The sequence below is a fragment of the Castor canadensis genome, chromosome 8 (genome assembly GCF_047511655.1).
Source record: "Castor canadensis chromosome 8, mCasCan1.hap1v2, whole genome shotgun sequence".
Lineage (NCBI taxonomy): Eukaryota > Metazoa > Chordata > Mammalia > Rodentia > Castoridae > Castor > Castor canadensis.
This window is the reverse complement of record NC_133393.1, coordinates 156,734,489-156,751,431: the sequence shown is the minus strand read 5'-3', so window position 1 is coordinate 156,751,431 and position 16,943 is coordinate 156,734,489.

Here is a 16,943-nt window from a genome sequence, read left to right as displayed (position 1 = left end):
GATAAAATCCATTTGGTCATATTGCAAAAGTTTTGAATACTGCTGACTTTGGTTAGCCAAAATTGTGTTACAGACTTTAAATCTATGTTCACTCTCAGTTTTCCACTTTGTGATATCTTTAATTTCGTGTACTTGTCTCATAAATTAACTGTAACTCACTCCCAGTTCTATTTTCTGTTAGTTTTTGTAACTGTTGCTCTTTTTTCCCTCATTGAATGTTTGATAAAACTTCTGAATCTCACTCTTCCTTTGCAGGAAGAGTTTAACTCACTAGCTCAAGTTCTTTACTTACTTACTACTCTCTTTATAGTTTCTGATTTTTATTAAGTAAGTTTTAGTAAACTGCATTGTTCTACAAATGTGCATCTTTCACCTAGGTTCTTTAGATTTTGGCACAGAGCTGTTCGTGCTTCTTAATTACCGCTTTATTTCTGTAGGATCCGTAGTAGTGTCTTCTCTTTCATTTCACAGCTTATATTTTTGTCTTCTCTTTATTTTATCTGTTTTGTTATTTTTTGAAGAAAAGTATTGGTCATGCTATTTCTCCTGTATTTTTTTTCCATTTCATTTTTCTACTCTGATTTTTCCTTCTTTCTACTTCTTTTAACTTGACTGCCTCTTCTTTCTTAGGTTAAGGGAGACTCTCTTATTTGAGGTTGAGGGTTTTTCCTTATGTAAGCATTTTCATATTACAAGTGCTTATCAGATCTATGAATCTTATAAAATAATAAGATGTCACGTGTACTGCTTGAGGTACAATTAATGCCTTTTGCTATGTTGTGCTTTCTTTCTCACCCAGCTTAACATGTTCTCCAATGTGTTTTGTGGTTTCTTATTTCAAATGTGGGTTATTTAGGAAATGCTTTGGATTTCTCACATTTCTTCCCATTGTTTATTTCTCATTTCATTTCACTGTGATTGGAGAATAATTCTCTAATTTTTAAAAATCCGCTTGATTTATCACCTAAATAAATGATTTTTTTATGAGCTGCCAGGAGTCAACAAACTTCAGCTTCCAGAGCAAATCTAGCCTGTGGCCTGTGTTTAAGCAGCCAAGCCCACTCCTGGCCTGGCTATCCTCTCAGGGGAGAGATCAGAGTCACAAAACAGGGGTGGCTGGTCCTTGAAGGCCCACGACTCCAGAAACTCTTCCCGGTGTCCTCTTCACAACTACCAGAATGATTCTTTGTGGACTTTTACCTGGTCATGGCTTCCATGCCCCAAACCCTCTGGTGGCTTTCACCATCCTTCCGGTGAAATACTGATTGCCCAGCCTGGAACTACAGCTCTTCCAACTCATCTTCAGCTTTCTTCTCTACCTCTTTCCACCCTCCACACTCTGCCACCTGTGGGATGAAGAGAGGAGGCCCACACTGGGCTCTGCTAGGCTTGGAAGCACATGATAAATCCTGTATAAAATCCTGCAGGAACGAGGTAGGTGGGGGTCAAACACCACTTTACTTGGATAAAGTAGCTGAAGAGAGCACTCAGGTCTTTGTTAGAATCAGTCTGTTTTTGCAGCCAGTGTAATTCACCCTCTGGAAACCACAGGCCTGATGGTGCTACTGCTAGAGGAAGAGAGGAGAACAACAGGAACACAGGAACCCAACACTGTAGTCCTTTGACCTCACCCTAAAGGAAGGTGTGCACCATTGTGTGCTGGTGCTCACATCATCACAGAGTAGGGAGGGTTGGGAGGGAGGACTGGCAGTGTTGGCACAGCAGCTAGTGCAGGTGAAAGGACAGGCAAGAAGGTCCTCCTGATGTCCACTCAGAATTTATTTTCTCAGCCCCTTATACTAATTGGCTGGTGTAGGTTTTCTACTGGGGTGGGGACCTGCAGTCTGCTGGGGATTCTAGAAGTCCACTCCCTAACCTCTCACTCTTCTGATGGGGAGTATGCCTTCTGCTTCCAGAGGGCTTTGGGCCAGAACTACATTGTTCAAGCTACGTTGTTCCCCTGACTGTCCCCTTCTCCCATTTGCCATGTGAAATGGTATTAAACTCATCAGTGCAAATACGGGAGATTATGTTGTGGGTTACACATAACAGTGTCAGCAACTTAAAAGTGAGCTCAATTAGAGGACTGTGAACCATCTCCCACGATGAAAGGGCCAGAAGGAAAAAAAAATTAAGAGCAAGTACTAAATCGCCTTTTAAAGGTACGCACAGATGTTGCAAGTTCAAGCACAAAGAAATGAAAGTTCAAACTCATTCCCTTTGCAATTCTAGCTTTGTTGAGAGGAGTGTGACTCCATGCTCAGACACAGGCTGGTGTCCTTTGGCCTTTGGGCCTGATTTGGCTCTCTCTGCAGGGACTGGGCTCTTCAGGACCATGTGACCTGAGTTAATCACAGCTGTGACTGTGCCGAACCCAGGCCCCTGCTTTTAAGTCGGGGGTGCCACTGCACAGCCACAGAATTTAGGAAGCACCATGCATGTCACCAGCAACCCAGATCAGTCCCTCCATGCAGGTCTATGTTCGGGAAGCTGGTGTCTGAGATGATTGGGAAGTTGGTGTCCGTGACTACTAAGGCCAATATGACTCACCAGGTCACGAGAGCAAGAGGAGCTGGAGTGGAGAAAACCCTGCCCTACTTTCAACCTGATCAGACAGTGGGTTCCAGCCACCTGGCCCCACAGCCCCTGGAATGAACCTTCCTCCAGGAAGTGATTACGATGCTGTGGTTGTCACTCTGTCTGGGGACAGGGAATTCACTAGGTGAAGATCTGCATTATGATCTCTTTGGTGGCTACTGCTTCCTGCACAGTCCCTTCTTTCCCTTCCTCCCTATTAAAATCTGCAGGAGTCGAGTTCCCTCCAACTGTGCCCTGGCACCTGCTCCCCTCTTCTGTCCTCATCTACGGGTAGGGACTGTCCTGTCTGTGGGGCTTGGCTGCTGCTGGTGCCCTGGTGTAGCCAAGGTCCCTGACACAAATGCTGAGCAGCCCTTCTCTCCTCAGGGCATCGCCTCAATGGTGCTGAGGCCTGTGGGTGACTGGGAGTCTGTAGAGGGAGCTGCCAGGCTGGCACTAAGCTCCCCCTGGACACTGTTTTTGTCTTGAACCCTCAGAGCCTTGGGTAAACGAGGTGTGGGCAGTGGCAATAGCACCATTCCTTTCTGTCATGCCTTCTCTCAAATGTCTCCATTGAAGAACAGCTGGGCTTTTAACATTTTTTACCTGCTGCTGAAGTGTCCTTAGTTCTGCATCTTGCAGGACCACGTCTGTTGGATTGCAGAGTCCCTTTCGCTCCACTTGCTGTCAGTTGGAGACTTGGTACTCGCTTCCTTTGGCTTTCTGGAGTCCAGCACTTTGTTCCACTCCATGGACACATGAGCTTTCCAGGGGCTGGGGTCTTCTCTAAGCACCTGGTGCTCAGCAGAGCTTTTTCTCCTTCACCTGACTGAGCAGAAGAATCAGAGCAGTTATTCCAACTGCTCTGCAGAGCTAGTCACCTTGGGACTAGCCCTGGCCTGCTGGTGGACTTTAGGGCTCCCCTTTGGTGTGTCTTCCCACCTTCTTGTGCATGTAAATGAAGCCTCATCCCCAGCCCATGCATACAGCAATTATCCCCATGAAGTCCTGTCTATTCATCATTGCTGCCCACATCTACAGGTAGCTTTCTGTGCTGTTGTGCAGCTGCTTTCTGTGGTTTTCTTGAGATCTGAATCCCATGGGAAATGTCCCTAGGTTTGGAACTTGAGGCTTCTGCCTCTTTCTCTTGATGAATTCTAAGCAAACTGAGGAATAACGGAGGAGCAACTCTGGAGTCTTCTGCATGGAGCTGAACCTGCCTGCCTCAGAGCACAGGTCATACCCTGAGAGGAGGGGAGATGCCTGCTCACTGGGATGACCTGGAGGGCACAGAGACCCCTGGAATGCAGAGCCTCACCTAAAACTCACCTGCTGGGGCACAGTTGATGTTATATGCAGTTCTCCATCCCAGCCACAGGCTTCCCATCCTTAGGGACAAGGCCAAGAAGCAGATTGCACAAGGCACACTGGTGGAAACTTTGTGGGAACACAGGCCCCCACAACACAAGGCTTGGGACTTCCTTGAACCCAGCCTTCTCCAGCTTATCTCGGAAGCACTGGGCATTTGGCAGCTCTGGGTTGCAGAAGCGCTGAGCTGGCCTTTTTGACCCCTGAAATCCTTTGGGTCCAGGGAAGGAATGCCCAGAATAGCCCTGTCTCGTCCCTCCAAGGCAGGTCCCTCTATCCTTCACCACTGTATCTATGGCAACACTGTCCCTGCTTCCAGAGCCTGCTTCCCATAAAGGACCAGAGAGGGAAGATGTCTGCACCACTGTTTGTTTTTTTGATCCAAGTTTGTGTGTGTGGTGTGTGTAGTACTGGGGCTTGAACTCAGGTTTGAACTTGCTAGGCAGGTGCTCTACCATTTGGGCCACTCTGTCAGTTCTGGTTTGTTTTTCGGGACAGGTCTCACTTGTAGCTGGTATCACTTTTATTTATTACTTTGAGGAATTTGTTGGGCCCATTCAGTGGATTGGGTCCAGACCTGTGGTGCTGTGAGAATCAGGTTGCAGTTCTGTCCGGGAGCTCTGGTACGTATCCTGAGGTGGTGTGGCAGTGGTAGGGCATCTGAAGGTGTTCTGTGTTGACTCCTTAGTGGATGTGGAAAGAGGAAGCCACAGCAATCCTGCCACCCAGTGCTATGTCAAGCTGCACACCCTTCATACAAATACCAGTTATTTCCTCAGAAAAATTCATGCTAGATCTGAAGTACTGATGCAATGCTCACCCATTCTTTCAGCAGGCATTAATTGAGGGGATAACAAGAACAGCAGGAGTGCCACCACTGGTGATGGTGGTGGTGATGGTGCTGATAATGGTAGTAATGCCTGTGCTGGTGATGATGGTGATGGTGGTGGTGGTGTTTATGATGGTGGTGATGGTGGTGGTGATGGTGATGATGATGGTGATGATGATGGTGGTGGTGGTGGTGGTGGTGGTGATGATAGTGGTGGTGATGGTGGTGGTGGTGGTGGTGGTGGTGATGATAGTGGTGGTGGTGATGGTGGAATGATGGTGATGATGATGATGGTGGTGGTGGTGGTGGTGGTGGTGATGGTGGAATGATGGTGATGATGATGGTGGTGGTGGTGGTGGTGGTGGTGGTGATGGTGGAGCCATGGTGGTGATGATGATGGTGGTGGTGGTGGTGGTGGTGGTGATGGTGGAGCCATGGTGATGATGATGGTGGTGGTGGTGGTGGTGATGGTAATGATGATGGTGATGGTGGTGATGATGATGGTGATGGTGGTGGTGGTGGTGATGGTGGTGGTGGTGATGATGATGGTGGTGGTGGTGGTGATGGTGGTGGTGGTGGTGATGGTGGTGGTGGTGATGATGATGGTGGTGGTGGTGGTGATGGTGGTGGTGGTGATGATGGTGGTGGTGGTGGTGGTGATGGTGGTGGTGGTGATGATGGTGGTGGTGGTGGTGGTGATGGTGGTGGTGATGGTGGCAATGATGATGATGGTGGTGGTGGTGATGGTGGAATGATGATGGTGATGGTGGTGATGATGATGGTGATGGTGGTGGTGGTGGTGATGGTGGTGGTGGTGATGATGATGGTGGTGGTGGTGGTGATGGTGGTGGTGGTGGTGATGGTGGTGGTGGTGATGATGATGGTGGTGGTGATGATGGTGGTGGTGGTGGTGGTGATGGTGGTGATGGTGGAGCCATGGTGGTGATGATGATGGTGGTGGTGGTGGTGGTGGTGGTGATGATAGTGGTGGTGGTGGTGGTGATGGTGGTGATTGTGATGATGGCCTCACAGTATGCCCACTCTGCTCTCACTCAAGCACTTTCACCTTGGATAAAGGAACTGCACACGAAGAAGCACCTGTGAGTGCTCAAGGTTAAGCTGCGAAAAGGCTGTTAGAGGAAGTTTGCTTTACACCGTTTTAATGCAGGATTGCACGTGTCATCCCTGAAACTTCAGATTTTGAAACATGAAAGTCAGGATGCTCTCCTATTCACATCCAGAAGTTCTCTGTTTGCCTATTTGTGAATCATTTAAAAATCAGCAGCGGGGGCCTCATCACAGACACATCTACCATGTTTGGTTCTGCCCAGGGCTGCAGATGTCATCTCCCAAGGTGGCACAAACAACAATTTTCACCATCTTCACAGATACTGCACTAGAAATGCTTGTCAGACTTGGGAATATCACTTCTGTGTTGTGCATGAAGAGCATTTCCGCACGTACTTCAACTGGACGCCAGTTCATTCTGTCGTTATTGAGAGGTAATAGACTTAGCAATGATGGCAGAAAACATTTGTCATTGAACCTTTTGAAAGCAGGACTGCATTGGGCAGAAAACAAAAAGAGGGTGAAATGCAGGTAGTAGATTAGCATTTGTGACCAGCTGAGGATCTGGAACTGAGGAGCAGAACTGGCTGGCAACACCTTCCATATCCAGGGTTCTGGGAGCCTCCACATGCTGATGGGGTGGACAGTCACTTCCTTCTTGGTGACACATCTGGCATCCATAAAAGAGCGTGATCTGGGAGTTGGGAGGCTCAGTGAGATTCGTGTTGAGGGGGAAGAAAGAACAGAGGCTTTAAAAGACAGACACACATAGCACAAACCCAGCTCCTTCGTTTTCTGAACCTGTGATTTCTGTCCTTAGCCTCCGGTTTCTAAGTAGAGATAATATGTTGTGACCCTCTGGGGTGCTGCAAGTGTTAAAGAGGCAAGCTGTATATGCATGAGAAGTCACAGCTGTTGGGAGCTGGGGGTCTCCTCTCTCTGTGCCCCCTCCTGGCATGGCTGTGGTCTGTGGACCTCCACTGTGACACCTGCCTGGTCTCTGAGTCCTTACTCAGCCCATGCTCCTATGAAGCTTGTACCTGGCTCCCTGTGAGGGTTTAGTGAAACTCCAACAGCAAAATGTATTGGAAGAATGTGAAGAGGCAAATGCAGGCTTTAAAATCTCCATTTTTAAAAGGGTGAGTTACTTATTTGTTAAGATAGCCAGAAAAATCTCAGCCTGAATCTCGGCTCTGCTCCTTTTTTATTAGTTTGAAGTCTATGAAGTTGTTATTTGTGTAGGTCCAAAAATAGTTGGATAGTTGGTGACTTCTCATAGTCGGATTTCCAGCTCCATGGTTTTAGCTCCATCAGCTGACTGTTTTCAGGTTCAGGGCTTTTGTGTGTCAAATGGAAACTTTGGTGCATGTCACCAGATGGTCACACAAGCCTGGGTATGGTGGATGCTTCCTGGTTGAATCAGAACCTTCACAGTAACCTGAAGCCATGTGCTGGCTTGACCCTGGAGAGGGAGCTTCCTTCCATGGAGCAGCAAGCTGGGAACCGACTAAACATCACACACCGGCCACCTTACCAACCAGACACTACACGCCGGCCACCTTATCAACCAAACATGGATACTGGTGGCCTGACCAACTAAAATTGGCACGCAGGCTTACCTCATCCTTTGGTTGAAATATTTTAAAAAGGGGACACGATTGTTTCCAAGTGGAACCCTCAGGTAGCTCATTTTGTTTCTCTCTTGCCACAGTAAGGCCACAACACAACACCGAGGCCAAGTGTGGCTTTCCTCCCTGTCCCAATCCCGCTGCTGTTCACAAGACGGTCCTGGACTTTGAAAGTCACAAGAAGGGAACCTGCTAGGCATGGGTTTCCCAGCCAGACTCGGTGAGTGGCTACAGACCCTCAGCGTGAGAAGCAGGGCTCATGTGGGGCTTCTTTGTATGTGCGTGCGCTTTGCGCGTGTGTGGGGGATGCAGTGTGTGGAGTGTAGGGTGCAACGTATGTGGTTTTGGGTGCAGTGTGTGTGGTGTGGGGTGTAGTGTGTGGGGTGTGGGGTGTGTGGTGTGGGGTGCAGGGTGTGAGCACGTGAGGGTGGTGGGACCTCTGGCTCGTAGTGAACTTCAGGTGTCTGAGGCTCCCGGGCCTTGCACTCGCTCTTCTCTCCAGCACCGCAAGGGACCGCAGCCCGCCAGGAGGAGGAGGGTGGTGCTCTGGCCGCTGAGGTTGTGGGCCGGCTTGAGCCTGATGTCCATTCCCACACAGTGTCAACCTTTCTGGATGCCTTGCTCCTGCTATTTGCGTCCTCACTCGGTCATCCTGTTAGGCCTCTCACTCTTTCTCCAGCTTGTTGGGCTAGCGTACAGTGACCTGCGGCCACAGCCCTATGTTCTTCAGCCATTTAATTCTGTTTTGCAAAAAGATCTTATTAGGCAGACTTGCCGACAGTATTAATTGAGAACCTTTACGGGGCAGGCAGGGCTCCCTCACGCCCCTGCCTTGGACATGGTTGTTTTTTCAGGTCGAATTCACCCAATTGCCCGCTTTCTTCCTCTGTACATAGGGGATATTTGTTGGTTGGATGGTTGATTTTATTTGTCCTGAAATTACTTATCCTGGTGTTAGAACATTCTAGAGTTTAATGAACAGTCAAGTGCGCTTTTATTTTCCCACATTTTATGACAATACTCAAGCCTACTTCAGCGTTTGACAAATGCAAAGGGTCTGATGTTATTGAAAGCACTTTAATTATAGTCACAATTACCCGTTTATTACCTCACGGTTCTGGGGCAGGCATGAGAGCTCTTCTCCCTCCACAGAAGCCGTTATCTGATAGCACAGTGTTGGATGTGGCTGTCTGGGCTCGACTTGCCACCTGCTCCCTAAGGCCATATGTCTGCTTGAGTTGTTCCTTGTTTTGGGTGGAGAACATGACAGATAGTAGTTTCCATCAGAAAGGCCATGCATGGGCGACCTTGGACAAGCTCTGAGCCAGGCCCACTTATCTGCTGAGAATGCATGGGAGGGGCTTCAGCTTCACCTCTCCTGGCTGTCACGGCCCCTCCAGCACCCGAGTGGCATAATTTCCTGATTTTCAGGTGAAGGTGGTCTTCATCTGGTGACATCTCTGTCAAGGAGCCCCAATGAGTTCCAGTTTAGGGGAGAAGATGAATGTAGCCCTCTGACTGCAGGGTGGGCTGCACTGCTGCCCCATCCTTGCTCCCTGTGGAGACAGGTTGGTGTGCAGGACTCCGCTAGGCAGTGCACCACTGGGTCTGGCCACATTTCTTCCCTTGCTGTTGGCTAGGTCTGGAACCCCGGCCTGTGGGGAGAGAGCCTGGGAAGTCAGGCCAGTGCTTCCTTATGCAGGACACTGAAAATCAGGAGATCTGGCTGGTGGGAGCTGGCAGAGGAGGACCAGAGGACCAGAGAAGGTGGGGCCCGAGTTAGTGAAGGGGATGTTAGTTGGCAAGATGTGGAACAAAGAGGAAAGAAGGGAAGGATAGGCTGGGCTGAGTGGCGGGTGAGGTGTGGGAGGCCCCCAGTGCTGATAACTTGGGACGACGGTTTTCTCTCTCACTATTCCTACTTGATGGGGCAGGATCTGCAGGGCCTTCCTTCCAGAAACTTCTCCACTATCTTGGCACACCCATAGCAGGACATGTACCAGGAACTGAGTGCATTGGCCCCCTCCTTCCCCCCCTGGAATGAGATGCAGTGTACCTGCTGCTCAGGGGCATTGTGGCACCTCAGGATTGGCACAGAGGCCAAGTAGGACACGGGCTCTCAGTGAGCCACCAGAGAGGCAGATTCATGGGATTGTGAGTTTGGGCTGTGTGTGGCCTCCAGGAGGATCCAACCTACTTGCCCCGTGGCACCATGTTGTCTGAAGAGCCTGCCCTTCCATCTTGGCCATCCCCATACCTGTTCCCTACTTCCCATCTTTCTGGCCTTTGCCATTGGCTTCTCATGCTGTCCCCTGCCCTGAGTGTAGGCCAGGTGGTCACATTCCTGGTGGCCTGTCCTGAGCCCCAGATGACCCTCTGATGCTGCAGTGGGGAGACAGTCTCACCCCTCCCAGCACTTCTGTGGGCTTGATTGCTCTCCCTCCCTGGATGTCATTCCCTCACCCTGCCCACCTGGCCCGAGGGCAGGGAATGGGCTCATGGCATATCCATCTTACTTGGGCCAGCACAGCTCTGGGCTCCATGATGGAGCCGGATATTGACTTTATCAACCATGCCACACCTGATCATGCTGTTGGAAGAGTGAAGGCCAGGTGTCCTGGCTGGGACTCTACTATGTTCCAGCTCTTATGGTCATCCAGTCCTCCTCTGTTCTTGATGGTGACCAGTGGTATCTGCCCTGCTCAGCCTGAAGGCTGGCATGTATTTAATGAGCTACAGAGAGAGGACTCTTCATAGAACTCAAAGCACTGTACGAGCCAAACATGAAGTGTCAGTGTGGCTTGACTCCACTCTGTGGTGTAGACCATGAAGTGAATAGAGATTCACTCTCTCTCTGTAGCATGGCTCCAGGGTCTCCTGTGTCTGGATCCAAGCCCGAAGAACATGCTGCTTGCTGGAGCAAGTTCTCACTGAACGTTCGGCCACCCCCAGGAGGCAGTGCTGATGATGGCCTCCTGAGAACCTGGAGGGGACACAACTGGAGCTGTAGTGAAGGTTCCTTCACTGAGGGCTGAGCTGAAGCACCTGGTCCCTCAGCCTCAGTGGAAGGAAACAGAAACTGACAGAGCAATGTGGCCTGCAGGTAGGAGCCTCCCACACCTAAGGCACTTGCCTCATGCTGTGTATTGGTTGCTACTTGGAAATCACTGTCCTGTGTCTAAAGGAGACACTAAATGCCCACAATGGGCAAAGCCATGCCAGGCAGTCTCCTCAGTGCCCTCCAAGTCCCATGTTGAGAAACCCTACTGTCTGTCTGTCTTGCAAGAGCACAGACTATGTGTCTGTTCTTACCCTTAACCCTTAAACACTAAGACCATGGTGACAGCAACACTGCTGCCTTGACTCCATCCACACCCCACCACGAAGCCACCATGGTAATCAGAGCCCTTGATCACCTCTGCTCTATAAGTGAGAAACTGAGGCCAGACAGCACAGAGTGACACAGCCAGGGAGAGACAGGGCAGGCGTTGGGCGCAGGTCTTCCATGAGATCAAATGCAAAGTTCTCAACCACTCAGACCCACAAAGCTTAGTTCAAACCTCACTCTGTCTCAGCCCCCCACCATCCTCTAGGGTTCCCCCACTCAGGGAGCTGCCTTACCTGGGGATTCTATGCAGCTGCAGTCAATGGACTTGGGCTGGAGGCAGCAGAAGACTCACCTGGGAGGTCCACCACAGGCAGCTGCTCACATGAATCGGCTGGGGGCTCAGCGGAGGCAGAGACTGGCCTGTCCACAGGGGCTCGGTGCTGGACTCCTTGAGGGCGCCATGCCAACTTGCCAAGAGACTCAGGCACAGAGTTTGACCCAGCCTCAGAATCCTCTCAAGGTCACCAGGCATCATGCTGGTCAGCTAAGTCAATGAGGCCGGTCCAGATTCAAAGAGGGGAGAGGTAGATGCCTCCCTATGATGTGAGGGCTGTCACTGGAGGAGGGGAGAACAAGGGCAGGCAGCCTTTGAGGGGCGTGCCCACACTTGACCAGGAGGACCATGACCACAGGATTGTGATGGAGACCCAGCTTCGTGCCTGTATTTGGGCAAACCACCCTCATGTCCCCAGCCTGAGATGGGCATCCCTGCTGGCACTCCCCAAATCTACCCCAGTTCTGACCAGATGGTCCTGCACACAGCCCCCACTCAGCCTCGAGTTATGAAACCATATTGCACCAGGTTCTCACCTGGATGAGGTGTCCCCTTAGTCTAGACCCTTCTGTCCCTATTGCCAGGCATATAACAGTCCTGAGGGCATGAGCGAGGCACGAGGACATCACCAAGCATTTGTGATGGGCCAGAGAAGCTTGTGGTCAAATAGTGTGCAATTCTACCACTACAGACACACAGTAGGCTCACTGTCCTTAAGAAAAGGGGACGGGAGGATGCGGACACTCCCCCCGGGCTCCCTGAGAGCAGGTGCAGAAGGCTTCTTAGAATTAAACACAGAATTAGCGGGTGTTACTTCTGCCTTAATGACAAAGGCAGGCAGCCCAAGCGAGTGGTAATTAGGGCTGACTGCTCTTCCACGTGGTAATAATATCTTAGATTTATAAAAATAACTGAAATGTGGGAGTTGCCTGTATGAACTAAACTTGTTTGGAGAGCCTGGAACCCTCTGGAAGTTGTGACAAACATTCCACCCTCTCGGTGGCCATTGTAGCAATGTGCGATGCATGAACGACACTGAGAGTGATTTCAAGGCGCTTCCCTGCTACGTTGTTGACAGTCATATTACCAAATTAGCTGGCACAAACTCCTCCATGAGGATGGGCTCTGGTTGCCTCTGAACACTGACCTAATAGAGCATTTGGGATCTTTACAATACCAAGTCATTCTGAAATGCCTAAATTGGATTTTGAATCCTTTGCTTTTGTTTTGGGTGATACTGTTTTGAACTCAGGGCCTCGTGCTTGCTAAGCAGGTGCTCTGCCACTTGAGCCAACCCCCCAGGCCTTTCTTGCTTTAATTATTTTCCAGATAGGGTCTCGAGATTTTGCCCAGTGCTGGCTTTACAGCATGATCCTCTTACTTGTACCTTCCACATAGTAGCTAGTGTCAGTCGTGTGCTTTTATTGATTGAGATGGAGTCTTGCTAATTTTTTGTCCAGCCTGGCCTTGAAGTATGATTCTCCTGATTTCTGCCTCTCCATTAATTGGGATTACAGATGTGTCCCAGTGTACCCAGCTTAAACTCTGTCTACTTTGCTCATCTCTGAATGGCTGCTCTCCAAGAAATGTGCCAATGGGATATGTCCTTTGCTAGTGGCAGTCTCCTGTGCACTTTGAAAAAGAGATCAAAGGAGCAGGTTTTTTTTTTTTTTCAGGAATGGGAGCTCAGTGTAATACAAAACTGACCAATAAGTCTGGCGCTGGTTCCTGTGCTCTTTGTTGGGTTTGCAACTCAGCTACTCTTCTTTGCCCTTGACCTTAGCAGGACTTCGCTCCCTCTGAGCCCTGTGTCTTCATCTCTAAGCAAGATGGCGCCATCTGCCTTGAAGGGCTGTCGAGCACTTAGATGCGATTATAAATACGAAATGTCTGATGCCCTCAGCATCCAGAAACAGCGAAAATCGTTAATAGATGTGCCAAGTCCCCCGTCCAAGATTCCTGAGCGGCTCTCGAGGCACATGACAGGCTCAACGCTGGCTCTTCGCCTGCTTTCTTGCCTGCAAAGTGGCTGATTTCCACTGGAAGAGATAAAACATGATGCAGAGTGGAGGAGAGGAGGCGTTGTGTCTAATTCAAGTGTGTGATGAGAGAACCGTGCCACGGAACGTGCGTGATCTGGCTGCAGACTCAGTCCTGTGTGTGGAAGCACCACACAGCTGTGGGTGCCGTGCTACCGACACCTTTCACGTATTGGGTGCTGAGTGACCGAGAGAGAGCTATAATGACTCTAGCGACAAGGCACCTGTACACCAAACCTGGGGCTTGCTTCAACATCTCCATAGTCAGAATTAGTCACCACACCCCAAAAGACATTCTGGTCCCAGGCTGGCATTCCTGTTGCTTGCAGTCAATGTATGACCACAGCTAGGGAGACTGTCATTTGCTCCTTCAGCCAATGCCAGTTCCTACTACACACGTGTGCTGTTCACCATTTGTGCCTTTCTAAGCAACATTTACCACATCCTGTCAGTGACCTGAACAGCCAGTCCAAAAACACTTGATTGCTGTTTAAGGAAGACTGAGTTCCTGAACCCGATCTGTGGTCCATTTCCACTCAACATTTAAAACAACCGGATTCAGAACAACCGGAGTGGCATGGAGCTTGGTACCTGTAGCAGTTGATTGCAGGAGCTACCCATCAACTGTCCACTGAGAAGGAGAACACGGCTTGTACTTAGAGGATGGTCAGATCTGAAATTCATGGGGTTCCACCAACAGAAATTCTCCTTAGTCACCAAGAAGTCACCCAGTGTTCTATATTAAGGAATGGGAATAAAAGCTCTTTTTTCCTTACTTCCATCCAATAAGGATCATCTAAGTCTGTATTGTTAGACAGTGTAGCAGTTTACATTTGCTGTACAAGGCACCCCAAAACTAGTGTCTTAAAACAATGATGATTTGTTCAGCTCACCTTTGTGGGGCCTCCCAATTTGGGTTGGACTCAGCAGTTCTCTGAGTTCTACTTTCTTTAATGCATGCAGTAATGACCAAGCTGGCAGTCTGTGGCCTCATTCAGGTGACTCTGGGGGGCGAGATGGTGGGGGTGGCTGACCCACGTGCATGTCCTCCTCCTGAGGCTGCTGCAGCTTCCTCATGTGGTGGCAGCTGCCAGCGTGTGCCTGGCCTCATGAGATCTAGGTCAGTCTTGCACTTTCTTTCTGCTCCACTTATCGGCCAAAGCATGTCCCAAGGCCAAGCCCAAGTTCAGAAATAAGGAGAGCTGCAGACTTTCAGGCATTCTACCATCAGCTGAACAGAAAAATGAGTTATTACAAGCAGACCTCAGTCTTTCTTTAAGAAAAAAAAAAAAAGCTACCTAAATTCTTCACACATGCTAACAGAACACAAAGCTAAACTGAGGTGCTTATGACATTAAAGAGAGTGTCGAATTCAGTCCTAAGTCCCTACCTTAGTTTTCCCCACATTCCTTAACATTTTCGGATTTTTATTCGTTTCTTACTCTGTGGATTCAAACTCCACTTCAACACCAATTTAATCCAATCTCTATATTTAAATCTGAAAGCTCCTGCCAGCTGAATTGCATGTTTTTACAGAATTAAGCTTAAAACCAAGGAGTGCTGGTGGGGGCGGGGTGGGCAAGTGTCTCCATGACAACAGCACACAGCATTTCCAATGCAAGTCAGACTCCTGTGTGCCATGTTGGGCTTGGAATAGGGTGGGTGGTAATGGTTCTGGGAGAACCCTAACTACCGACAGACACCCATCTGGGTTACTCTGATGTTTAATGTCACAATACATTAAAGGATCCTGTGTACTATAAGAGGAAAGAGCTGGGTGGAAGGGCTTGTGGTAATTATCTCCTCCAGGTCAGTTGTAAAAGCAGGAGCAACAGGTGCAGAACAGGGTGCTGTGTGCAGAGGCCCCTCTGCAGAAGAAGAGCCACAAGTGACATTTTGCTTTGCTGAGAGACAGCAGAGCCACCAAGGGAAATGGGAACGGCTGCCCATCAGGGAGCTTATTGTTGGTCTTAGAATTTACAAGTTGTACACCAGGCAAGGCCACTCAACAGCCCCTGACTGGGTTCCCATGAGTCGTGTGACGACCCTGCTGAGATTACAGTTTGGCATCCTGTGTTTGCTTTGTGGTATGGATGCTTCCTCAGAGGTGAACTCCCATTCTTTTTGATGAGTCCATCTTCCTTCACCCAGTCACTTGAGAAGTGTTTTCCTGGTGCAACTGGCTGTGCCAGCAGATCAGAGCCATGAAGAGAGGTAAGACACAATCCTTGCTCTTGGGATCCCTGGGCCGGCTCTCCCTGATCTGCCCAGAGATTCCTATCCCTGTGCACTCACTGTATGTGGTGTCATTGTCCCTGTGTGGGTGTCCTCCCCTTCCGTTGTGTGCTCTGGCTCATGTTTGGCCCTCGGGAATGTCCCATGGACAATCCACTGAAGGAGTGAAGGGCTTGTCCCTGACTCAGGACCCTATCTTCCTCTCCTGGTGTCAAAAAGGGAGTGTGTGCAAAGCTCAAGGTTGGAGTGCTTCTTGGTGGCTTACACTTGGTCTCACACTTCCTGGTTCCTCCTCATCGCCTTTCCCGGTTTCTCACAGAGCACTCGCCGTGCTTTAGCTGCTAAGAGAGAGACACGAGTTAGCTTGCAATTCCTATCTTTCCCCTGCCTGCAATTTCTGCCCAGTGCTGGTAACTTCTTGGCTCCATGGACAGCAATCTCTCTGTCCTCCCATGGGTGGTCCACACAGGAAAGCCAAAGCCCCACTGAACACAGCCTGTGCCTCATCCGGGGAAGGAGGGAGCTGGAGTGAGAAGTTGGCTAAAATGAGCAATTGCTGTGACAAAGCATAGTGTCTTGCCAAGTCCCCCGAGCCATTCGTCTCTGGGTTTCCCCATCAGCTGCTGTCAGAAGGCAAAGAGGAGAAACCTGGGAGAGATCTGGCCTTTGCTTACACAGACAGTGTGCAGGGCTGGGGTGGGAATGGCCCTGCCCTTCACCACTGTGACTGCAAAGACGCCGTGGTGCGTCCATGTGCCAGGCGAGGCAGACACTGAGGGCTTGGAGCCGGAGAGAAAATCAGCAAATTCATGATGTTAAACTCATAGTGGAGCAGCTCAGCAAATTCGACTTGTTTGTTTACTTGAGATGTTTTGCCTTCAGCAAAGCGGCCTGTGTGATTGGATCGTAGATGACACATCCCTGGGGGGGTGTTGCATATGGAGCCAAGTCAAGGCCTCATGTGTCCAGCTCCTGATTCTGTGTCCTGAGGGGAATGGGTTGGCACAGGGCTGTGGGTTGTCCTCAAGAAGGAAGGAGGAGAGAAAGCGTATGCAGAGGATTGGGATAGGTCCGGTGACTTTGTTTAAAACAGACGTGGGCTCTTCCCACCCTCTTCACCCTTAGGTGATAACTGCCTGTGCTTCAGACCACCGCCTGAAGAGAGCCGGACTTCCCAGGCAACTCTGGGAGGCAGGAAACAGCTCTGCAGATTGTTGCAACAAACCAAGGAAATAGAGGGTACAGAGTGGCAAATGGTGCTTTTTGATCTCATTAACATATTTTTCTCCCAGTTTTGGTTATGTATATTTTTATTTATTGTGTATTTAGTTTTCATGTGCTATTTTTATCCCAACCAACATCAGCGTAGACTAACTGGTAATTCCGGGTGCCCCCCTCACTGTGGCACTTCCGACACTTTAGGAACTGTGACCGGGGCGTCCTGTCCCTGCCAGCCCGGCCCTCACAGAGTAAAACCCATGATTCCTGAGCCACAAATAGGAAAATTCTGTAGCTCACGGGGACGTCACACGCGCAC